Genomic DNA, 25,006 nt, shown 5'->3' with positions numbered 1-25,006 from the left:
TAAGTGATGTCAAAAACCTGCAATACCCAACAACAAAATATGATTGATTGAAGGACTATTAAAGGTAGCATCATGATAGGGATTGTTGTCTCTTGGGAGTGAAGAGAATGGAAACCTGCACCTGTTTTTTTAAAACCTTACCTGACCAGAGACAGATAGCATGATAAAAACCAATTAATGAGTATTCAAAGGCAATTATTCCATCTTATCCCTACTCATCATTACTTCTCTTCTGGCTTTAGTGATACCAACCCTGTGATTCCTAGCTTTTCCCAGCTATGAAACAGCCTCTGTTGCAGTTCCTAAGCCTTGCTAATTTAAAGAAGTGTTGCAAGGCTTACCTTTGCGGTTGGCCTTTGAGTCTCAGAAAATGCTAGGAAAATTTCAAGATGCTTTATTCAATATTACTGGGTGAAACAGGGTGTTGGCTTTTTTTACCTGTCCTGAGTCTTTGTGATGGGTGGGTTATTATGTATTTTTAGAATGGCTGGCCCCCAACTAAATAAAACCTTAAATCATGGTTTTTACTTACGCATATTAGTAAAAAGCAAAATGAGATACCTTGGTTTATGTAGACTGGGCTGGCTTTGTATTTGGGGGCCCATGAGAAAGATGTATTCTTTGGATACCCACCCCCTTTGATTAGATCCACCTTCTTGACAGTATTGCAACTGCTCTTTTCCTTCCCCACTCCCTCTGGGCCAAATTTACACCAAATGGAGAGGGCAATATCCTCTCAATATTGTTCATATCCTCAGAAAGCACACACCAGGGGAAGCTGTCACCCAGGTGTCACTGAACTGCAACTCACATCAGCTCCCACAATTGGTCATGCCAGCAGAACAGAAGAAAATTTTAATCCAACATCATGTAGAGGACACCACACTGGCTACACAGGTAACATGTTACAAAACTGCTATATGACTTGACCAGAGCAGCTTTTAGTAAACTGGAAGGTTTAGCTGATTAACCTAAATGATAGAAAAAATAGTATGCAATCCTATACAAGTCTACTCTGAAGCAGGCCTGTATGGCAGCCTTCACCAACTTGGTGCCCTCCAGTGTTCTAGGCTACAACACTCTCAGCAGCCCCAGGTAGCATTCCTAATTTCTAGCTAACAAAATTCTAAAATGTTGAGTTTGAAGTTTAGCCTCAGTGCAACTTTTGAACAGAAGTTGTCTTCCCTTGGCAGCTAAACAGCAATAAATTGGCTGTACAACTGATTTGTAAAGAAGTGTCACTCCAGTGAACAAAAGTTGCTGGTGAGAGGAACAGGAATATCAGACCCGTAAACCAGGCAGGAATTTCTTACCATGCAGAGAATACTTAAGAGTTAGTAGGCGTTTAACGCTTTCTATTTTGTATGTGTTTTTAAAAGCAAGCTCAGCTACCTTATTTGCCTATGGGTGGGAGAAATACAGGCACACTACAGCTAACTCCCGAAAACAAGATCTACTTTCCTATTTCCATTTAAGTGCCAGAAGAACAGGCAGTTTCTCCATTTGCATCCACCATCTCCCCCTTGGCTTTAGTCACACAGTTAATGGCAAAAATGAGCAATGCCAATTTCTGAAAAGCAAATGGTAGCCAAAGCAAAATGAAAGAGGCAATTGCCTAGCAACATTAGAGCATGTAAGGAATTGAACACTTTCCCAGGGGGGGGAAAGCAAGCAAACTTCGAAACTGTGTCAGCAAAAGAAACAGAATCAGCCTGCCATTGTTTTAAACACCCTTTTCAAAGATTGTGGAAAACCCATTTAATTGGCGCCCCCCCCCCTTCCAAGTGCTGCTGTATCTTTCAGTTTTATGCAATGTATGTCTGGTCTTCCCTTAAAGTTCCTTTTAAAAATAGTTTTGGTATCCTAAACATATATACTATAAAGCAGATGCACTGGAAACAAATTAGCACTTGTTCTGAAATTCATGCTAACAAAGGTGGCCATGCCTCAAACTAGTATCACATGGACACACACCCTGACAGCCAAAATAATCTATGCATTCGAGTGGGTGGTAGTAAAGCCCTAGGAACTTGTCCCTGTTTCTTGTCTACATAGCAGCCACCCCCTTTAAATACATGCCATTTAAATGCTACATCACAACATACTTAAGTACCAGAAGGTACTATACCAATGATGAACTCAAGACCATGTCTTCATGCAATACAGTACCAGGCATCTGGCAAAAGAGGTAGTAAGAAGAACAAGAATGTTATTAATGAGCAAGTCCTTAAACCAGGGTTACAGTCGCTAAAACATAATGTCTAGTTACCATTTTGGGGCTCGAAGGTCGTATTTTTCAATAAGACTTTTTGGTTCCTGAAATTCATTCTGATTGTGCAGATAAAATGTCATGAATAGAATTCTACAGGATGTGCTGTTAGTGTGTGAAAACAGGCAAGATCCAATAATCCCCAGCCATGCATCTCCATATGGAAGAAACACCAGGTGCCATCCTGGAGCCCAGGCACCTTAATTTGCAAGCGGCCAACAGCCAGGTGCAAAATACACCTGGTTAATCTTGAATGCTGATTGTAACAGATTCAAAATAGGAATCTAAGGCAGCATTTGTTGCATAATGGAAGAGAAACTGGCAGAAAGACTCTTCCTCTCGGCAGTAATCTGGGATAGCACGAAATGTTCAGAACATCCAAACTACTTGGAATGAATATCATAGCTGCCAAGTCCGGATCGTAAAGATCCGGGATCGTAAAGATCCGGGATCGGCAGCGCGCTTCGCCCTTCTATGGGCACCAGAAAATGGCGGTGCCAGCGCCGGAAGTCGCTTCTGCGCATGACCGAAAACACGTAAAAGCGACTTCCGGCGCCGGCGCCGCCATTTTCTGATGCCCATAGAAGGGCGAAGCGCCACCGGAAGTCGCGTCACGCAACTTCCGGTCATGCGCGGAAGCGACTTCCGGCGCCACCGGCGCCATTTTCTGGTGCCCATAGAAGGGCAAAGCGGCACCAGAAAAATGGCCGCCAGGAAGAATCGAATTTAAGGGACAATGCCGGGATTCTCTGCCAAACGGGAGACCGCCGGGGAACGGTGAGAAAAAAGGGGTTTTCCCGGCGGATACGGGATACTTGGCAGCTATGGAATATGTCAGTTGTGGAATATTGGTGGGGCTATAAGCCAATGGAAAGAAGGGAAGGCAGGTGAAGAATGCCAAGTAGGAAACATAAATGTAAGGTGAGGTGCGGAACAGAAGCTAAGAAACAGGACAGCTGATGGAAAGGTAACAGGAAGCAAACGGACCATCTAGCAGGGCTTCAGGAAAGGATGAGCAAAAGAGATTTGAAACTGGGGGAAAGAAAAGTTCAGGTAAGTTGAAGGAAACTTTCTATGGACTTTTGGATAGAAGTAGATGCATAAAAAACTAAGATCATGGCCACTGGTCCCATCACCTCCTGGAAAATAGAAGGGGAAGAAATGGAGGCAGTGAGAGATTTTACTTTCTTGGGTTCCATGATCACTGCAGATGGTGACAGCAGTCATGAAATTAAAAGACGCCTGCTTCTTGGGAGAACAGCAATGACAAACCTAGACAGCATCTTAAAAAGTAGAGACATCAACTTGCCGACAAAGGTCCGTATAGTTAAAGCTATGGTTTTCCCAGTAGTGATGTATGGAAGTGAGAGCTGGACCATAAAGAAGGCTGATCAAAGAAGGAAACTAGGCAGAGGGCCTCCTCGGTAGTGGCGCCCGCCCTGTGGAACACCCTCCCATCAAATGTCAAAGAGAAAAACAACTACCAGACTTTTAGAAGACATCTGAAGGCAGCCCTGTTTAGGGAGGCTTTTAATGTTTAATCCATTATTGTATTGTATTTTTCTGTTGGAAGCCGCCCAAAGTGGCTGGGGAAACCCAGCCAGATGGGCAGGGTATAAATAATAATTATTATTATTATTATTATTATCACCGAAGAATTGATGGTTTTGAATTATGGTACTGGAGGAGACTCTTGAGAGTCCCATGGACTGCAAGAAGATCAAACCTATCCATTCTTAAGGAAATCAGCCCTGAGTGCTCCCTGGAAGGACAGATCCTGAAGCTGAGGCTCCAATACTTTGGCCACCTCATAAGAAGAGAAGACTCCCTGGAAAAGACCCTGATGTTGAGAAAGATTGAGGGCACAAGGAGAAGGGGACGACAGGACGAAATGGTTGGACAGTGTTCTCGAAGCTATGAACATGAGTTTGACCAAACTGCGGGAGACAGTGGAAGACAGGAGTGCCTGGCGTGCTTTGGTCCATGGGGTCACGAAGAGTCGGACATGACTAAACAACAACAACAACAGATGCATAGATAGGCTGAGTGTTAGGATCTCAATAGATTCATTAATAAAGGTCACATTTTAAGAACTGGAGTAGGGAAAATCCAATTTGAGAGGTGCAAAAAGTGACTAGGGATAGGAGTGAAACTGCAGATTTGTCTCAAAGAGTGAGCCCAGGCTTAATGAGGTATTTGCTTTGAATACTAAGGAATCCAGGGCCACACATCGGCTGAGGTGTGACTGCCCAAACTATTCAGGGAATTTTCAGCTGTAAGTCAGCTGGTGAAAATGGATCAAAGTATTTCTGTAAAAAGATTAGCATCCCCCGCCCCCCACACAGACAAAGGTGAAGATGCAGTAAAACATCCCTATGTTGGAAATTCACTAGGGAACTATACACTACCAAGAATAGTCATGTCAACCATGCATTGAGTTTGATTTACATTATACTAATAGGATAAGATGGTTGGACAGTGTTCTCGAAGCTACCAACAGGAGTCTGAGCAAACTGCAGCGCAGTGGAAGACAGGAGTGCCTGGCGTGCTCTGGTCCATGGGGTCATGAAGAGACGGACACGACTAAATGACTAGACAGCAAAAACAACAACAACAACAACAGGGCTGCAGCACATAGGACATCAGTGCTAATACAGGATTACATGGGGGTGGAAGAAGGAAGAACTACCAACAAAAGAACAATGGCAAGAGAAATTGATTAACTATGCAGAACTTGCAAAACTAACATATAAATTACGTGAAAAGGACAATCGGGAATTCAAGGAAGAATGGGAGCTATTTACAAATTACTTGGAAAAACAACAGAGAGACTTACATTCATTGGCAGGATTTGAATAAGCATGCACAAATTTTTGATAGAATAATCTGAATAATAAGGGGAATGAAATGTACAATTGTATAACATGCAGAAATAATATGTAAAAATAAATCAGATGGGGAGCTGAGGGAAGTCTGGGGAGGAAGGGAGGGGGAGGGGCAGGGAGGGGGGAAAGTAGTTGATTGTAGTATTGATAATTTGTATTGGTTTAATATTGATAAACAAAAATTTAAATACCCCCACCAAACAATAGAGGATTACATGGGATATTGTGGGAGGCTGGGCAGCAAGGTGGAAAAGGTGGAGTTTTCATAGGGAGCAGTAAACGTTCAGTTGTTGGGGGGGGGGGTGGATCTCAAACCATCCAAATTCCTGATGAAAACTAATGAGGCATTGGGCATTTCTGGTGAAGTGGGGGTGAAGGAAGGGAAATACTTGACTTGCAGCTGCTGAAGCTGTTGGTGCTCAGTTGCTTTAATAGCATGCAGTAAAGAGCAAAAGCACACAATGGGAATAGAACACCACTCAGAATCAGCTAATGATATCTGGGGAGGGTTATTAAAGTAAAGCTCCATCACATTACTTAGGAGGGAAGGTGCAATGTATTTAATATAATGGATGGTAATTGTTCAGGAGAGGGGGGGAGGGAGGGGGGAGAAAAATATTCTCAAAAAGCCCACACAAAATGTATTTGCCATTCTTCATCCTACTTTTTATTTACATAAATGGACAATATATAAAAGGTTTTTATATATGCACACAACTGGGAAGGAGTTTAAAATTAATTGCTTCCAGGGGAAGTTACCCATTTGGAAGTTTCCAAGCTGGCCTTAATTATATGCCTCCATCTACTTTAGAAAGATATTTTAAGGTGTATTCAGAGTGTTCTACCAATGTTGATTTTTCAAGTTCATACTCTGTTTTAAAAACATGAAAGCACCCAAAGATCAAACACAGCCATTGGTAGCTAAAATGGTCTATAAAAAGGAGAATACAGTGAATCACTCGCCTCTCCCCATTACAATGATTCTCACTGCACTGGGAGTTAAGACAAGCAACTTTGACTGCACTCCTATGCACACTTACCTAGGATTCAAGCCCTATTGAATTCATTACATAGAATTTTTTTTCCTTTTTAATAACTACCCCTCTGAATAGCTCTCAAAACAAGGGCTCTCTTCTACTTTTTTTAAAAAAGTGGGCTAACCGGAATACAACACAAAAGATGGTGGACAGTTTTTGCAAAAATGCAACTACCTGTCTGTATCATAAAGATTAAAGTTAACTTGAGCCTATTGTGAACATACTGGTTCATGTTGCAACTGATGCCAAAGGCAGCCAGTGCTTCCAGAAAGTCAGGATGCTTAATGCCCCTCCCACACATCCCATTAATTTCATGGCTCTTTCCTTTGGCTCCAGCTACCCAAGAGCCCTCTAATCTGCTGCAATATCAGCCATGGTAGCTAAGGGAAAGCACCGTGTTCAAAGATGAAATCTTCAAAGCGTTAGCTGCCAAGGACACTCAGCAGAGGTTGGCATCTACAGTACCTTCCTTTATTCCTTGCACTCTATCTGGCTAGAAAAAGCTTTGAATGGAACGCCACGACCAGATCACCCTTCTACGGAGGCAGCATTCTGGTGCCAGAAGTGAACTCTGAATTACCATTCCAGTGCCTCCCACCTATTTAAAAGCTTTTGAAAACAGAGTCGCCAGGTCCCCTTCTAATTCATTTCCCCTTTAATCCAAAATCCATTCATTTCCTTTCTGGAGGCCACAGAAGTCAGACAAATCCCTCTTCTCATCCCGTCTTGGTCATGGGACTGTGGAAGAGTTTTAAGAGGAAGAGATGGGGGATGTGTGCCTGTTGTGGGGACTTACGTGCTGCACAGTAACACACACTGTTATCCTCCTCTCTGACAAAGACCTCCAGCCCTCTCCAGAGATGTGAGATGCTCACAAAGTAAGTCACACCGTTGCAAAGGTATTAATGGGCAACTGCTTTGCTGCCTCCATCTCAACCATCTCTCCACAAAGAAAAGGACAAGCACTGGCGTGCTCTTCCTGTTTCACCTTCTGTGGATGCAGGTAGCCAGACAACAGATGGCCTCTCCTGCCCACCCCTGTCAGCCTCTTGGTTACATTTCTGATTTAATGTCGGGAGGCATTTTTCTAGAAAATGTACCATGAAGTAAAAGCTAGACCACTAAGGAGATGATGGACCGCAACCCCTTCAGCACTATTTATGACAGGTGGTCGGACTCTGAAGCCAAAATGCCCCTTCGCCTTTATTGGTTGCAGAGACTAAGAGCCACTGCTAGATGCCACCACACATACCATAACCTCCAACACTTTCTCCTACTGAATGCCAGAGTTTCAAATGGCAGCTTATCAAGCAGCACAATAAGCGTCATTGGCAAAGTTATCAAAAGCTTTCTTACATGCCTAAAATGAGGCATATTTAGGACACCAAAACAGCTGTGCTCATGAAAACACCCAAAAGAAATGCATAGACAAAAAGCAGCGTAATGCACCCAGGGTTCTTCCTTAAAAGAATATCCATACTTATGTGCCAATACAGTTGGAGTAGCTACTGCATAAACTGAGGTTCTAGGAACATAAATTTATTTGCAAATAAAAGAGGAGCTTAAAGTTATTCCCCTTATGCTGTGTACTATAGCTCGGGTTTTTAGTCCCGGTTTCTAACAGAGAGTTACTCAGTGAGTTTAGGTAGTGGGGGGAATGCATGAGGACAACTGCTATAAAGTTAAACTACTTGCACACAAGTGTTTTAAACCTCAATCCCATCACCTGGCAACATGGAGCAAGCCCTAAAACAGCATGAACAATACAATTTTTGGCTCTTATCTTGACTCCTAGAAAAGCAGCTAATACTTCAAGTAGGTGTTGGACCTCGGTGTATGGTTTTTATGACAGTGAGACCTACACATTACACACTACCATGAAAATAATAATACTTATTATGGGGTTAATAAAGTAACCTCTGTTTTTTCCCATGCTTGAGGACCAACATAGCAGCAGCAATGCCCAGCATAAAAATGAAAAGATGGTTTTGTGGTTGTTGTGTTTTTAAAAAGTTTTTCAATAATGCACAAAACATACATCTCAGGCATATGGATTCATGCCCTTACCTACCTATTCTGACCTGCACAAAAGCTAGAAAGGCTGCCGGCTTGACACCTGTTTCACTAGTCAATTTGAGATAGATGGCCATGGGGATTAATTAACCCTCATAAACACATGCAAGGAAAGACAGGAAAAAAAGAAAAAAGAGAAAAAAGAAAAGAAAAGTCTTAATTTCTGACTAAAACGAACCCTTTCTCTATCCCATCTTGTATACCTAATTACAGCAACCACTATTCTGAGTCGAGGCCCCGCTCCCCGCTTTGTGATGAAATAAGACACATGAACACAAGTATTTTATGTTAATGTGCTAAAAAAAGGCCACAACTTTATTGGTTACAGAATGTGAGTGGTCTTGGCTTAGGCATTGGATCCGAACAGAGTATACTTGGCTCCTGCCTGCTCTGCAGGGAGCAACACAAGGGTTAACAACCTGTAGGGGGAGCTTGTTGATGCAAATCAACTGGAAGCTTTCCCCTACCCCAGAGTCACCAGAGGGTCGTGTCATGGCCTTAGCCACCACCTGGGTATCAGACAGGAACCACAACCACTGGATTCCTTTAATGCAGGCACACCCAAACTTCGGCCCTCCAGATGTTTTGGACTACAATTCCCATCATCCCGGACCACTGGTCCTGTTAGCTAGGGATCATGGGAGTTGTAGGCCAAAACATCTGGAGGGCGCAGTTTGGGGATGCCTGCTTTAATGGAATACCCATCACATGGCCACAACCTCCCCTCCAACACAAAAAGCATTTTCCAATGCCTAACCGCCAAACCTTACAAATTTGTGACAATTTGCTACAAGGGAGGCGAAAAACCAAGTGGCTGGTGCCAATCTGCCAAGTGGAAAAAATCCTACCAGGCCCCCTGAGCAGGTGACAAACCAAGGTCCATAGCAAGGCCAGGTGCTGAAGCAAAACCTAGAGGGAGGGAGGGTGGGTGATCCGAGGAAGCAGGAACAAAACAATGAAAAGCTTGTGGGCCATTTAAATGCAGCTAAACCATGCCCCTCAGCCAGCCAAATTGGCTGGCTGGGGGGGCATGACGCAGGCTCAGGACTCCAGTGACACAGGTGATTCCCACTTACAACTCCTCCCCTCTGGGAAGAGGAGAAGCTTTAATAAAAAATAAAAAGTAGGACACGCTGGCTCTTTTCACTGTGGGCAAAAAAATGCTTAAGATATACAAGCTTTAGCTTCTGAACTGGCTTCAACCTTGGAAACAATTCTTCTCACTTTATAGCACAGCCGCCATTTGAGTAAACCAGTGTCAGTCTGCCCAGAAAGAGGCTTTTATTTTCATTTATTAAATCTGTATACCACCTTTCATCCAAAGATCACAGAGCAGTTCACAACAGAAAAATACAAGATGAAAACACATAATAAAAACAAGAACAAAAATAAACCAATAACCCCCATCCCACAAACCCATTCAAAAGGACAGAGAATGTTAATCACCCAAAGGCCTGGTTAAAGATATATGTTCTTGTCTGGCACCTAAGATATGTAATGGAGGCACCAAGTGAACCTTCCTGCAGAGAGCATTCCACAAACTGGGAGCCAACACAGAAAAGGCCTGTTCCAGTGTTGCCACGGGACCTCCATGTGGATGAGGCACTTGGAGAAGGGCTTCCGGCGATGATAGCAGGGTTCAGGCCGGTTCATATGGGGAGAGGTGGTACTTAAGGTATTGCAGCCATTAAAGGTTTTATATGTCAAAAATAGCACTAGTGATGAGAGACCTCTTCTATGTGAGTCAAGTTGACTGTATATGCAGAGAAGCTTCACAAACCTTCTTAAACAAAACTAGTTTTCTTCCAGCAATAGGTGACTGCTCAATAGAACTCCCTTATCTGCTTCCCCACAAACTAAAATGTACACATTTACCGATAATGGACACTACCATCAATGGGTAGAATTCACAGTTTCTATTTACCAACCTCTGTTTACCAACCGTCAAGCAAAAGAATGTAGAGAGAAGCAATTATCTCCAAGATGGCATTTGTGTTGTAAAATGAATAAATATACCGTAGTAATGTCAACAACAGTTTGCCGTGGTAGGGTAGGGAGAGAGAAGTTTCCTACCCAGTTTAAACATATGCAGTTAGAATGAGTGTGTATCAAAGTTGGCCTCCATGCCAACTTGTTTTGAAGTAGGCCATGTGAATGCTAAGACTGCACTGAATGAGTGTGGCTCTGGCCTGCATCCCTTCACCAAATATTTATATTCTATTTAGTATCTAAAGCTTGTGACCTCCTGAAAAGACTAATCTGACCTGCAAATGTCAGAAAATGCCTACGGGATACTGAGGCTAGGATCTGTGTCAGTATACAAAGTCTATTGTTAGTTATAAATAACGTTTGCTCTCAGTTGGAGATGCAATTGGCAAAAAATATTTTGGCTTCTAGGAATATGATTTTTCCCAGGTGACTGAATAGTTGAGAAATTGTGACATGATTTGAGAGGTGTTCATGAATGTCAGATATACAGCAGCAGAGGCCATACCCAAATACCGACACACACAGCATTTCTAGAAGTATAGAAAGAAAACACCTTCCCTGTATACCTGTATACCCTGCATAGGCCATTTTTTGCATAGATAAAAGTTGTATGCAAACCAGCTGCTATAGGCACATGATTCACATTTATACTGGGTCATCTGCTACCTTGTGGGATGTCTTCGGGAGAAAGCTATGGATTAAGCCCCACACAAATTGGGAGTGGAGTCCCTAAGACGGTTGGATGGCACCTCATACGCCCCCTTACTGCAACTCCTGCAGCCAAGCTGGTGCTAAACATATTGCTATGCTTTCCTTTGGACCGGATCACCGAGGCCGAGAGGGGGGGGGTCTTGTTGTCTGGCCAGTACAGGACCTCCATGCACACTGCTCAGGCTTGTAACCCAGAGAGGTTACTTCGGTGCTGCTAATGCAGCAGTTTGATTTCATCCCTGGAGCTGCACTCCATTGTCTATTGAGACAGATGGATCAGATGGATGCAAACAACAGGAAAAGTAGAAGAGATTAAAGCATTAGGCCCTGCTAAAAGTTCACTACTCACATACATTAGATAGGAAGCCTGCACTTAATGCTGATGTGCTCATCAAACCCACAAGCTTCAGCACATACAAGCTTGTTAATCCACAAGCTCTTTTGGGATTCTGCCTCAGTACTTTCCCCAAGAAAAAGAGCAGAAGGAACCCACAAGCTAGTCAAATACTGCTACGTCTTAAATACTTTTTTGGGGTGGGCATGGTGAATTTCTGAATTTGGAGCAGGCATAGGCAAACTCAGCCTCCCAATGTTTTGGGAGCACAACTCCCATCATCCCTGACCACTGGGTCCTGTTAGCTAGGGATGATGGGAGTTGTACGGTAGTCCCAAAACATCTGGAGGGCTGAGTTTGCCTATGCCTGATTTGGAGGGTTAAAAGGGCTTTTCAAGAAGCTGTATTAAAGAAATGTGAGGTGGGGGGTCATTTAAACCCTGGGGCTTCAGACTTTGCTAAAAAAAAAAAGTGAGAAGAGGTTGTAGAAGAAGCTGGCTGTGTGGAATGACCCACATACAGCAAATCCATTTTAATATATGGCACTCTAAGAAAGGCATTATTTTAGAGCAGAACAAAAAATAGAAGGAAAGGGCAATTCAAGTGACTTTGAAAGGCTACCATAAAAATAGATACAGGGATGTGTCTGCCTATGTATAAAATGCTACTTGGTTGCACATTTAGAGTTGCAGTGAAACAATTAGATAAGCAGAATCAACCTTCCTACTGTCAGAGTTAAGAACAGTCTGAATGGGATTTCTTCAGGATTGGTGACTAAGCTTCAAGCCACAGATCTCAAAGGAGTGCTCTGAAAATTCGTATCATGACATGCAGAAAGACCCTTGCTGCCATGCATATGAACAAGGAATGAGCAAAGGCTTAGTTCAGAGCACAAAGGAATTGGCAGAAGGAAATTAGCAGTAGCGTCCCGGTGCGTAATTGGTTCTACCCTGAACCGGCCAGAGAAGAACATATTAAGAAAACAACAGGCATCACAGCAACTGCTGACTTAGGGCATCATATGTGATGCCACAAATTGCATGGTTTGAAGTAATAAAATATGGTAATTATATGACTGAAATAAAGCAAACTGCAATAAGCCATGATGTTCATTTGTAGTGGTGAAATAAAACGAACAGTTTCAATACTAAAGCAGACTTCTCTAAATATGTGAACGGTAGACAGACATTTTTCACTTTGGTACAGATTACTTTTTAATGCAAGGCCAGCCAATGTGATGCCCTCCAGATGGCCACAATTCTCACCTCTGTATTATCAATTTAGATTTCAAAGAGAGGGGCAAATATCACTAAGCAAGCACCTTCTGCTTTAACTTTTAAGCAGTTTGCTTAAAGTTATGTACACAGCCTCTCTGGGCACATCTTTGGACTGGGCCCAATACAGTACATTAAGGCCTAGCCATTTACAAGTGTGCAAACTTATGGCCCCACTCATAAGTTTGGCTTTGAAGGTCAATATTTTAAACTTTGAGCTTGCCTGAGCAAAGACACCTTTGTACAATATTCATTCATACCGCAGCTGCTTTTGTTCTGTCCAGCAATCAGTACCCTAGAAACAGCGTAGTGGCCAAACAGTTGGTGCCAAACAGTTTCCATTTCTCTTAGTAAGCCTTCTGAATATGTGCCTGGAATTCAAAGTTCATAGCTAAGCACCTTGAAGTTGCCATGGACTAGACACTCTCGGCTCCACCACTGGATCTCAGAATGACATAATGCAAGTAAGTGCCTGAAAACCTTGCCAAGTACAAACACCACATTTCAGATGACATAATGCATGCACTTCTAGTCCTAACATTACAGAGAGATCAATGAATTGATCTAAGAAATGCATCATGACAGGCACCACAAGGATAGCATCCAATAAATATAAGATGCACTCAAGCAGCAGGTATTGCAGTTGTGACTCAATTAAGTAACAGAATGAGCCGCTTTTTAAACACTGCACATACAGCGCTGCTTCAGAGGCTGCACTTGTGAGTGATCTAACAGGTGTTGGTTGCACATGGAAACACCATGTACAAACCGGTAGCCAGTGTATCTTTTTTCCAAAGCTGGATCCAGAAGATGCTGCAAGTCGGAAGGAAGCGGTTCCAACTGAAAATGCTATCAAGATGCAGCGGCGTAGCTAGCCGCCTGGCTGCCCGGGGCGGCAAATCTGAAGGCACCCCGTGTCATGGAAGAGAGGAATAAAATTTACTGCTTGTACTGCTTTAAAGGAAAATATAATGAAAATGATGTATAGGTGGTACTTGATGCCAACAAAATTAGCCAAAATGTATAGGACAAGTAACAATCTATGTTGGAAATGTAAAGAATGGAATTTCTACCATATGCGGTGGACTTGTCCTAAGGTAAAAATATATTGGGAGACTAGCTAGCCTGGCCACGCGTTGCTGTGTGTCATCCCTGTGATTCCTCCCTCCCTGTCCCGATCCATGACGTATCCTGCCCCTCCTCCCTCCAACCCCCTGGCTCATCCCTGTAGGATACCCTTCCCTACATAGAACAAAGGCTGTGCTGCGGCCTGCGATCCGGGCGCTCGCCCTCCCCCCCCGGGCCTAGTGGGGGCCTAGCAGCCTAGCAGGGGCCTAGGGGTCTGGTAATGGCCGCCTTGGTTGTTTCAGTTGCTTGGTTGATGATGTCATTATTTGGCGCCGCCCTTCATAGCTTTTGCTGGTGACAGCATGCAATCTGCCTTTCTATTGGACACTGCTGGAGTCTTCAGAGCTTTTGCTGGTGATGTCTAATTTGTGTGCCACATTTTTTGTCTTTAATCACTATTTAAGGTATGAAAGCTGTGCTTTTTTGGGGGGGAAATTATGCCAGATCCCTCACTGATGGGCAAGGTACGCTTTGTCCTAATTTGATGCAATTTGGTTCAGCGGTTATGGAGAAAGGCTGTGACCTCTGCGCGCGCAATGCCTACATTTTTATATATATAGATGATATATAATGAGCTTAAGAAAATATTTAAGAATACTTTTCAAAAGAAACCAGAAGCTTTTTTCGTTGGGCATAATAGGTAATAAAATCTCTAAGAAGGATTATAATATATTTCTTTATGCCACAACGGCGGTAAGGATTCTTTTAGCCCAGAAATGGAAGCAGCAAGAAATTCCAACAGTACAATGGGAAACTAAAATGATTGAATATGCAGAACTTGCAAAACTGTCCAGGAAAATCCACGGCCAGCGAGACCAACTGTTTGAAAAAGACTGGAGTAAATTTATTTTATATTTGAAAGAACGTTGTAAATCTCTGGCGACACTAACTGGACTGATTTTTTGCAGTTTAGAAATAGAAACTTATCTACAATGAGAAGGAATTTTAAGGAATGAAAGTGGATAGATAGAGGGAATTCGAAATGTGAGGAAATTATGTAAAGAAAATAGAAAGTCGGTTTGTGGGGATGGAGGGGAGTTAAGAGGCTTGAAAGAGTCAAATTGTAGGTGATGAAAAATGAAAACTTAATAAATATTATCATATTTTTTAAAAGAAACCCTCAATAAGTTAGAAACCAACATTCTACATGTCGAGGGAGGCTGGCCAAAAAATCATTTTAAGGAGGTGCCAAAAACAGAGAGAACATGTCTGCCTGATGTCAATGGTCAGGGAGTTCCAAAGTTTAAGTGCTGCCACATGAAAAGATCAATTTCCTACAAGTCTGGAACAGGTATTCTGTGGCATCTCTGAAACACTGTCAGTTCCAGAGATCAAAGCAGCTGAGTGGGCATATATGGGGTAAGGCGATAGTACAAGAAAACTGTTTCCAAATCATTAAAGGTTTTATATGCTGATAATAATACCTTGAACCTGGCCCTGTAGCAAATTGAGAAATGCATGTAAAGGTGTTATAAGCTGGCAGGTGCTAATTGATGGTTCTCACATCTATCAGCAACAACAATCTGCAGCTTCCAGATCAAGTACGTATAAGGGAAGCCCTACATAGAGCACATTGCAGTAATCTGATGCTAAAGTAACCAAATGCAAGAACAACTGCAGTAAAGTTTTCACAGTCCAGCAAAAGTCTGAGCTATGGTTCCAGTTGCAGCTTCTAGTCACTGAGGCTACCTGAACTTCCATTGACAAAGCTGGGTCCAGCCTGCAAAGCTGCTACATTAGGAGGAAGTGTGACTCCATTCAGCATAGGGAAGTGACCTTTTTTTCAGATATGGGGACCACCTGGCTATTGGCTACTTGTGACCAAGTGAAGATGCCCGGGCACCAGGATGGCACCTGATGTCTCCACTATCTGCGTGCCGGGAGATCCTTGCATGTTTTCACACACTAACAACACATCCTGTAGAATTCTGTCTGTGATATTTTATCTGCACAATCAGGATGAATTTCAGGAACCCAAAAGTCATGTTGAAAAATATGACATTTGAGCCGCCTGGCCCCAGAATGGCAACTAGACATTCTATTTTGGTGACTGTAGCATTGATTTAAGGAGCCATTTGGCACCTAGCTAATGTATCTGAGTTTCTAATATTGCTCACCACTGAGGCACTAGCACAGATCCTGCATGGCCACTCCTGGTTCAGTTGTTATGGAGGAATAGAGCTGAGGGTCATCAGCATAGTGATGGTAACTTGTCCCAAAACTCCTAATGACCACTCTCAGTGGCTTCATTAAATGGCACCAAAAACAATGCTCTGTCGCACCCTAGGTAAAGGCAAAGGGACCCCTGACCATTGGGTCCAGTTGTGACCAACTCGGGGGTTGCGGCGCTCATCTCGCGTTATTGGCCGAGGGAGCCGGTGTACAGCTTCCAGGTCATGTGGCCAGCATGACAAAGCCGCTTCTGGCGAACCAGAGCAGCACATAGAAACACCGTTTACCTGCCCGCTGTAGCGGTACCTATTTATCTACTTGCACTTTGACGTGCAAGGTTGGCAGGAGCTGGGACTGAGCAACAGGAGCTCACCCCATTGTGGGGATTCAAACCACTGACCTTCTGATCGGCAAGCCCTAGGCTCTCATTCCAAGATCTCACAGTTTTCACACCAGGTAACAGCCTGGACCTTGGCACATTACCTCAGACATAAGCTCTACTTATTCCAATAGGACTAATTCCCAAGTGGGCAACCAACTAAAGAGTACTAAAGCTAAAGACTGCTTGCACTCTGTTCCACAAACAATTTCTGTCAATGCAATAATAGAGTCAAATGTACCTACTAGCTTCCACTTCTCCTTAAAACCACATATCCAGACTCCCCATTTACACCCCCCACAAAAAGCAGGACTAGACCAGGCAGCAAAATGTTCTTTCCCTAGGCTCAGTGTCAATGTGAATTACTTGAATGGGCTAGCTAATAAATGAATTGAACTAATCCTTTTACATTTCTATACCACCTTTATTCCATGTTGCAAATAAAGGTGATGTATGCAGGCATCTCTGAAGGTCAAAAACTGTGTAATTCAGGCAGGCCTTTTAAACCTGAGATTCTTTGCTAACCAGTTTTGCCTGATGTCTGGCATTCTTGCTTTTATTACAGCATTGTACTTTGCAATATTTTATATGAAAATGCCATTTATAAATACTTCAATAATAAACAAATAGTACATTACAGTGGAACCTCGGTTTATGAACACCTCGGTTTACAAATTTTCAGTTTACGAACGCCGCGGACCCATCTGGAATGGATTCATTCACTTTCCATTACTTTCAATGGAAAAGTTCGCTTCAGTTTATGAACGCTTCAGTTTATGAACAGACCTCCGGAAACAATTACACCCATGCTTCGGGTTAAGTACGCTTCAGGTTGAGTACTCTGCGGACCCGTCTGGAACGGATTAATCCACTTTCCATTACTTTCAATGGGAAAGTTCGCTTCAGTTCATGAACGCTTCAGTTTATGAACAGACTTCCGGAACTAATTGTGTTCATAAACCGAGGTACCACTGTACTTGAAATGCATATTTAAATCCTATATGTTTTATTGCTCTAGAATTGGCCTGATATGGGCGAACCAGATCACAGTCTGAATCCTGGCAGCAATATCCTGTACTAATTGAAGCTTCTAAGCCAGGCACCCCCAACATTTGGCCCTCCAGATGTTTGGGACTACAATTCCCATCATCCCTGACCAACTGGTCCTGTTAGCTAGGGATCATGGGAGTTGTAGGCCAAAACATCTGGAGGGCAGCAAGTTGGGGGTGCCTGTTCTAAGCAATCTTCAAGGAACAGCCCCACATGTAGTGCACTGCAGCGATCCAACAGGAAGGTTACAAGGGAAACTATTTCAGGAAGCATTCCATTCCAGAGCTGTATACATACCAAGGTCTTTCATAAATCATCTGAAATAAATATTGGTAAATATTCCAAACCATCTACATCCCTTAATACACAAGATCATGTCTATACAAATACTTAGTACCTAGCCCAGTGATGGGCAACCTTTTGAGCTTGGTGTGTCAAAATTCACCAAAAAACTGAGCATAACTTGAGTGGTGTGTCACTTCGAGAAAAAAAACCATAATTTTGTGATATTTATAGTTTAAATAACAAAAATGTATAATTGTAATATATAACTGTATTTAATAAACCAAAAACTAATTATTTAACCAAACCAAACCAAAAAACCCTTATTTATCACAAAGTGCCCAGAGTTGTTGAGCTTTTTGGGGGGAGCTGCTGACCAAGGTTTTGGAGGTTTTTTGGGGGGTGCAAAAGTTGCTTTGCTTTTGGGGGGGGGGATGCCTCAAAGCTGCTGCGCTTTTTGAAGGGGGAAGAGAACAGAAATAAATGACGAATAATACCTTCGCTGGAACTAACACGCAGCACCGACATAGTCTGCCAAAGCTTTTTTAAAAACCCAGCACAGAACGGGTTAAAAAATGAACACTGTCACACCCAATCATAGTCTGCCAAAGCACCAGAAAAAACAGCACAGAAAGGGTTAAAAACCAATGTCTGGCTACCAGCAACAACAACAAAAAAAAGGATCCGGGTTTTAACAGCGGAGAAAAGCTGCCGTGGAGACAAGCTCTAGCAGAGACAAGCTGTAGGAGGAGCAGAAGAACAAATGGGGGGAAAACAACAACAGCGTGAATGGGCCAATGGGGCGTGTGCCAGCAGTGAGGGCTCTGCATGTCACGTCTGACACGCGTGTCATAGGTTCACCATCACTGACCTAGCCAATGTTGCACAGCCCTTCTCTTAAAGACATTTGCAAACCATGAAATCTGTTTCTTTTTTAAAAATAAAACCTATACACCACGGGCATGGCAAGAAGCATAGAGAGAGAGAACAAGATAACCCTATGCATCCAAGGTGAAGAGTTCAGGGCTGAGATGGTTAGGGGCAGGCATCCCCAAACTTCGGCCCTCCAGATGTTTTGGACTACAATTCCCATCTCCCCCGACCACTGGTCCTGTTAGCTAGGGACCATGGGAGTTGTAGGCCAAAACATATGGAGGGCCGCAGTTTGGGGATGCCTGGTTAGGGGACTTGTGGGAGGTGAGGGGAGACAGCAGAGTCAATGCATTTGACAGGAGTAAGAGGTTCAGAAATTCAACAGGTCAGTTTTTGCCTATCTGTGGAAAGTTGAACTAAACCATCTGAACATATGCCTGTCACACTGAAAGCATAAAACAGATGGGGAAATAGTAGCTAATAGTTGCCAATATAAGCATGCCAAATAATGTATCATTTCCAGCCCTATGGCAATAAGATATGGTTGTGAAACCCATGGTTTAACCTGCTTCCTCCCTTCCTCAATCAGTGAGTTTAATAGGAGCATTATAAGAGAATGTATCCATCTGGTCCACCTATCCGCCTCAATGACAGACCAGCCACATCCCAGATTGACAAACCCCCCCCCCCCAATACGATGCTGCCCACACAAAAGGTACCATACCTAACAGAGCAGCATGTCTAGTACCATGAACAAGTCAAGCCACATGCTACAGGCAACAGTAATTACCTAGCATCTTTCTCAAATTAGGTTGCCCCGTGGGAGGAAAACACCTCCCCAACTCTAAATGTAGCAATTAGCCAGACTGATTGCCAGAATAATCCATTTAGACTTTTGAATCCTACATGCCGTTTAGGGCCTTGTCATGCATTTTTGTCATACAGTATATGCATTTTTAAGTTGTGAATGCAGCAGACATGTGAAGAACCTTTGTATGGTACTGGTATTATTATAGAGCCTGAATTAACTGAAATTCCCTGTGGCAAATCTAAGATTGCTGGTGTGCACTTTTTAAAATGCACCTTGGGCACCTAGACCTACAGCATAATCAAGTGTATTCCAACAGCACCTCCATGAGACTGATCACTTTTGTTGCTTTTCCTATTTTGCAGGGCAAAAGACCAGCCTGAGACCACCGGAATGCAAAGTTTTTGGAGGTCAGATAATCTAAATGTAAAACTAGAAAAAAGGATTGGGGAGAAAATAACTTAGGAAACACTCTGGTTGGATTTTGAAAATGGTTTGCACTATCTTTTACTGCAGGAGAGTTGAAATAAAAGATGGAAAGAAAAACAGCAGCTGGAGAAACAGGACTTAGCAAAGTGTTTTATTATTCCTATTGCTGCAATAGAAGTAATTCATTCATACTTCTGGGGACTGGGCTGGGTTCAGAGCTGGCCAAATGTTTTTCTGCAAATACTGTTTGACAAATGCAAGCGTGGAATTTTTCCCAAGCTCCTCTCATTAATGAGTGTTCCCTATCTGCCAATTCGGTGTGTCAGGCCATCACAGCTGCCAAGTTCTCCCTTTTTTAAAGGGAAATTCCATTATGCTGAATAGGCTTCCTCGCGAGAAAATGGAAAACTTGGCAGCTATGCAGGCCATATCAGTTAATATAAAATAGTTAAGAGTTACAGCCAGTCTTCACAGGTTTTCAGGCTCTTTTAATCACACTGGGTGGAGTCTTGGGAAGCAGCCGAAACTTAACCCTTGGTAGTAGGTGGATTTCACCAGCAGCCATCACAAAGACAGGCACACAGGAGAGAGGTCTCCAGCGAAGTGTGTTTTGCAAAAGGCAAATTATACTTAATCCAGTCACCCCATTCCAGTTGCATTATCCAAGCGTGCATAAACCCCTTCCTACACCCTTCAGGGGTGTGGAGACACCCAGCTGCGAACCACCCAATTCCCACCAGATTGCCATCACTTGCTCAACGCAGAAAAATTATGTCCCGTCGCCTGTTTTCCATCCTCGGTGCTGACTTGTTCTTACAAGTTGCGACTCATGCCAGCCCATTGCAACAGCCTGGGAGGGAAGACTGCAGTCGTCTCTCAGGTGCCAACTACGGATGCAGGCTGCCTTTGATCACCTTGCACACATCCTTGAGGCACACAGCCTCCTAAAAGCATTCGGAACTCCTTCCGAAGGGCCAAGCGCACCCACGGACACCACTTGCTAGAAGGAAGAAGGCGCAGAGGTGGAGGAGAGCACTCGCGATTTGCAAGTTCAACAGAGGCTCGAGAGCCCAGCAGGGCTCCGCCGGCAAACAAACCGCGCCGATATCCCTATCTTTCGCCGTCCCCGGGCCGGGCAAAACCACAAGTAAGCGAATAAGACAAGCAGGGCGAGCTCCAAGGCCGCTTCTGTTTTGTAGGTCAGGCCGGCAAACACCTTGGCTTTCCTTCCCTTGGGCCTCGAGCCGCTGCCTTTTTAATCCGACCAAAGCAGCGCTTCCCACGTGTCCGCGCCGGTCCCCCGGCGACAACGTCGAGGGCGGCAACAAGGACCACTGGAAAAAGTGCCCGCGGTTCAAGGGATCCCAAGGAAAGCCCACCCACCCAGAGCGCTCGGGTTATGCCCAGGTGGGACCGGAGCTGCTCTTCGGAGGGGAGGGGAGGGGAGGGGAGGGGGGAAGCGTGCGCTTCGCATGCAAATAGCCTGGATGGGTGAGGGAATCGCGCCGTCCCCCGCCCTCCCCAAAAGAGCCCCCCCCCCAACCAACCCCGATCTGTCACAACACATCAAGTCCTCCACCAGCGAACCCATCGCTTTAGTTCAAAAGAAGGAAGAATCATTAGATAGATCAGGGTGGCCAGACCAGAAACTCCACACAGCGAACCATGCTCATCTTCAAGCAAGATTTCTGTTTGGTGTTTTGTTTCTGAGGGGGTTTAGAAGCAGGTTATCAGTGGAACTGCAACGGACTCAAAGTGAGAGGAGGATGCCCTACCCTGACCTCTATTGTTATGACTATGTCTATTATGACGACGACGACTACCAGCACCAGCAGCCCTTCGCCGCCGCGTCCCAGAGTGAAATCTCCACACCTCACTTCTTACTGCTGGTGCGTTAAGAGAGCGCACACTCCCTCCTCCTGAACTGCCCTCTTTCCTCGCTCAAAGACCCCTCGGTCCCCACCAGAGAGTCCCTTCCTCGCCTCCATCCTCTCTAAGCCTAAGGAGCTCGCGAGGAAGTGGAGGGTCAGGGGCGGAGAGCGCACCGTTTCCAGCGCCGTCTTCTCCCCGAGTTCAACAGGCCTTTCCTCCCCGGGGTAAGCGCGCGGGAGAAGGAGGCGCGGAGCGCTAAGAGCCGCATCCCGCTCGCTCACTTACCCTCTTCAGCGAGCCGGGCTCCCTTTCGCGCACGCAGCAGCAGCAGCAGCCGACGAGCGAGTGCGCTAGAAAAAGGAAGCGGCTGCCAGTGTGCCGCCCCGCGTGGCGCGGCCCAGCCTTGCGCCCGCCCTCCGGGCCGGCCTCGGAACCCGCCCGTGGGATTGGCCGCAGGAAGCCGTGAGTCACTGACTCCCCGCCGCCGCCGTACACACGCCCGCACGTGACGCTCGGGGACCGGCCCTTCCTCTCCTCCTCCCGGCCGCAGCAGGCAGGACAGGTGGAGGGCGGGCGCGGGGCGGAGCCAGCGCCCACCTGAGGGAAGCGGCTGCCAGATGCCCGGACTCCGCTCCTCGGGCCGGTTGGGCGTGAAGTGGAGCCGAGGAAAGGGCAGCAGGGGCGCCGCGCTTGTTTAGGTCTCTCGCGGCGGACGGTTAAACAAAATACTGTTTTCAAGCTTCAAGGCAGCCCTGCGGTCCAGTGGGAAATATATCCAGGAGACACTTCTTGCCCAGTCTCTCGCCTCTTCAGTGGCACTGTTGCCACAGACCCTCCAAGTGCCCCTATTTTCCAGGGACTGTCCTAGATTTACAAAAGCCATCCTGATTTGATCCCAGAATGTCCCGCTTTTTCTTAGGACGTCCCTATTATCATTTGAGAAACGTTGGAGGGTATGGAGTTATCGGACTCCTGAGCCAAGGAGACAACCTTTAGAAGACATCTGAAGACAGTCCTGGATAGGGAAGTCTTTTTTTTTTTAAAAAAAATGTTTTATCAGGTTTTTATATATATGTTGGAATTTGTCCAGTGTCTGGGGCAAGTCAGATGGGTGGAGTTTAAATAAATGGGGGGGGGGGAGTGGGCCCAAGATTTGGGAAGACCAATATATACAACTCAATGGGAAACTCTGTGGAAAACATCAATGAGATTTACGGCCAGCATGGGAATAAAAGAGAACATGTTGAAACTTGTCTATAGAGGGCACTTGACCCCTGAAAAATTAGCGAAAATATATAGGAAAGAATCAGACAATTGTTGGAAATGTGACGACAGGGGGGGGGCAATTACTTCCATTGTTGGTGGGGTTGTAGAAAAATTTCTAAATTTGGGGGAGAGATATATGAAGAAATGAAAATGTTGAAAATTACTTTTGGGGGGAAAAACCGGAGTATTTTTTTATTAAGTATAATGCCAGAAAACATGCCTACAAATAGGAAAAGTATCTTTTTGTATGCGTGCACGGCAGCAAGATTATTGATCGCTCAAAAATGGAGGGAAACTGAGGTGCCCACAGTCCAAGATTGGCAAATGAAATTAATAGAATTTATGAATTTGGAAAGAATGACGGCTGCAATCAGGAATACTTCTAAACAAAAATCTAAATTGGAATGGGGGGTAGTGGAGGAGTATTTTAAGAAAAAGGATATAAAAACGGAGTTGATGATCTGTCTAAATTAAGCTGTAATGGGGAAATTTGTAAAAAGGATGGGAAAATGGAAAGTAAAATAAATAAAATAATAAGGGATTGGAAAAACGCAAACTAAAGAGAATTCAGAAGCCAAGTGATGTGTGGTGATTGGGAAGTTATTTTTCTTTTAACAAATATTTGTTTAAATGATGTACTTTTTCCCTTTGTATTGTATTTTAATGACTTAAATAAAGGTTATTTTTAAAACTAAAAAAAATAATAATGGGGGAAATGATGGAGGGTATGTTGTTGTCATTGTTCAGAGTTAAGGACCAAAAAGAGCTGCCTGCTGTGAAAAAAGTACTTAATCATAATTGTTTTGGTGTAATTTTTGCTGTTTGCATGCAAGTACAATGCAAAAAGAAGAAGAAAAAGTTATGGAAATGCTTCATCTTCAGGTGGTGGTGTCCTACCTCTGTCAGACCACGCATTGCTGAACTTGTCAGACAAGTTCCTTTGCAAGATAATGGCCATAGCTTGCTTGCTTTGTTGGCAGCCCATGGGGGTGGGGAATATCAGGTTGCTTGACAAGTGCCTGGAATCTCTTCATCATTTGGAGATTGGTGTGGGATGCACAGGATGGAGAGGATTATTACGACATGTGGTGGCAAGGCCCAGTTGCACAAGACATTGGTGCAAATGTTTTTCAAACTATCCCTTCAATAGCCCAACAACTTCTTCCTCCGGAGTGACCCAGGTCTAGCGCTGCTATCACACTTTCCAGAAACCACGCAAAAAGTGTCACACGAAACAAAAAACAAATTATCTACCTAGTCACAATGGCAAGACTGGGGTTGGTCTATCACTGGAGATTCCATTCCCATTTCACTAAAGGGATGGTGGAATGGCAATTGGTAGTAAAAAAATCACAGTACATAATAGGCAACTTTGAGGGGTTGAATCCAAAACATGATTCTCAGTTATCTGGTTTCCATTTGTTGAATTTGTTTTGTGATCAATCAATTAATCAAAGTATTGTGTAAAGGCCTTTACAATGAACAACAGAGAAGAAGAGCAAAGCTTTCCTGTGAAATTACACCACATAACCTCTAAAAGTGTACAGCATCAAATTTTCACAGCATAGTTTTAAAATTAGAAAGCATTGACATAGCAAATTTGGCTACCAGGCATGTAATTTGTAGAACTTTTATCAGCTAAGAATTTGTTCTGTGACAGCAAGGAGCAGTTTCTGCCCCCCGCCCCATCTTACGGATTGGTATTGTATGTAAACATTGACCTTTGGTTTAAACATGTATAAAATACTTTTATCTTTTTGTAAACCACTTCAATATTTTTTCTACAATCAAGCAGTGATTTATTTTACGAAATAAAAACTCCCCGCAGGCACCAGTTGCTCTCAGTGCTATTTTTATGGGAAAAGAGGTGCCGGATTCACCTGGGACGCCTCACTTGTTCTCTTATCATGGCAATGGTGCCCACCTGAGAGGTGCAGGAACTGAGTTCTGGTGAGTTTTGGCTGGGGGAAAAGCCCTGGTTGCTCCTGGCCAGGGGTAGGCAACCTAACCCCCGGGGGCTGGATGCAGCCCAATCGCCTTTTCAATCTGGCCTACGGGCGGTCCGGGAATCAGCTGTTTTTACATGACTAGAATGTATACTTTTATTTAAAATGCATCTCTGGGTTATTTGTGGGGCCTGCCTGGTGTTTTTACATGAGTAGAATTTGTCCTTTT

The 25,006-nt window shown here is 44.1% G+C and overlaps 1 protein-coding gene across 1 annotated transcript in view; it reads right to left on the bottom strand.

The window, feature by feature from the left end:
- Positions 1–21,971, bottom strand: part of ELOVL7 (ELOVL fatty acid elongase 7) — a 43,905-nt gene extending 21,934 nt beyond the window's left edge. The window contains exon 1 of the mRNA XM_035100537.2: positions 21,851–21,971. The gene's annotated coding sequence lies outside the window, so the exon portion shown is untranslated. The remainder of the gene's footprint in view (positions 1–21,850) is intronic.
- Between the last annotated feature and the right edge of the window lie 3,035 nt (positions 21,972–25,006).

Source organism: Zootoca vivipara, chromosome 11 (genome assembly GCF_963506605.1).
Source record: "Zootoca vivipara chromosome 11, rZooViv1.1, whole genome shotgun sequence".
NCBI classification, from domain to species: domain Eukaryota; kingdom Metazoa; phylum Chordata; class Lepidosauria; order Squamata; family Lacertidae; genus Zootoca; species Zootoca vivipara.
This window is presented reverse-complemented; position numbering and strand designations above follow the sequence as displayed.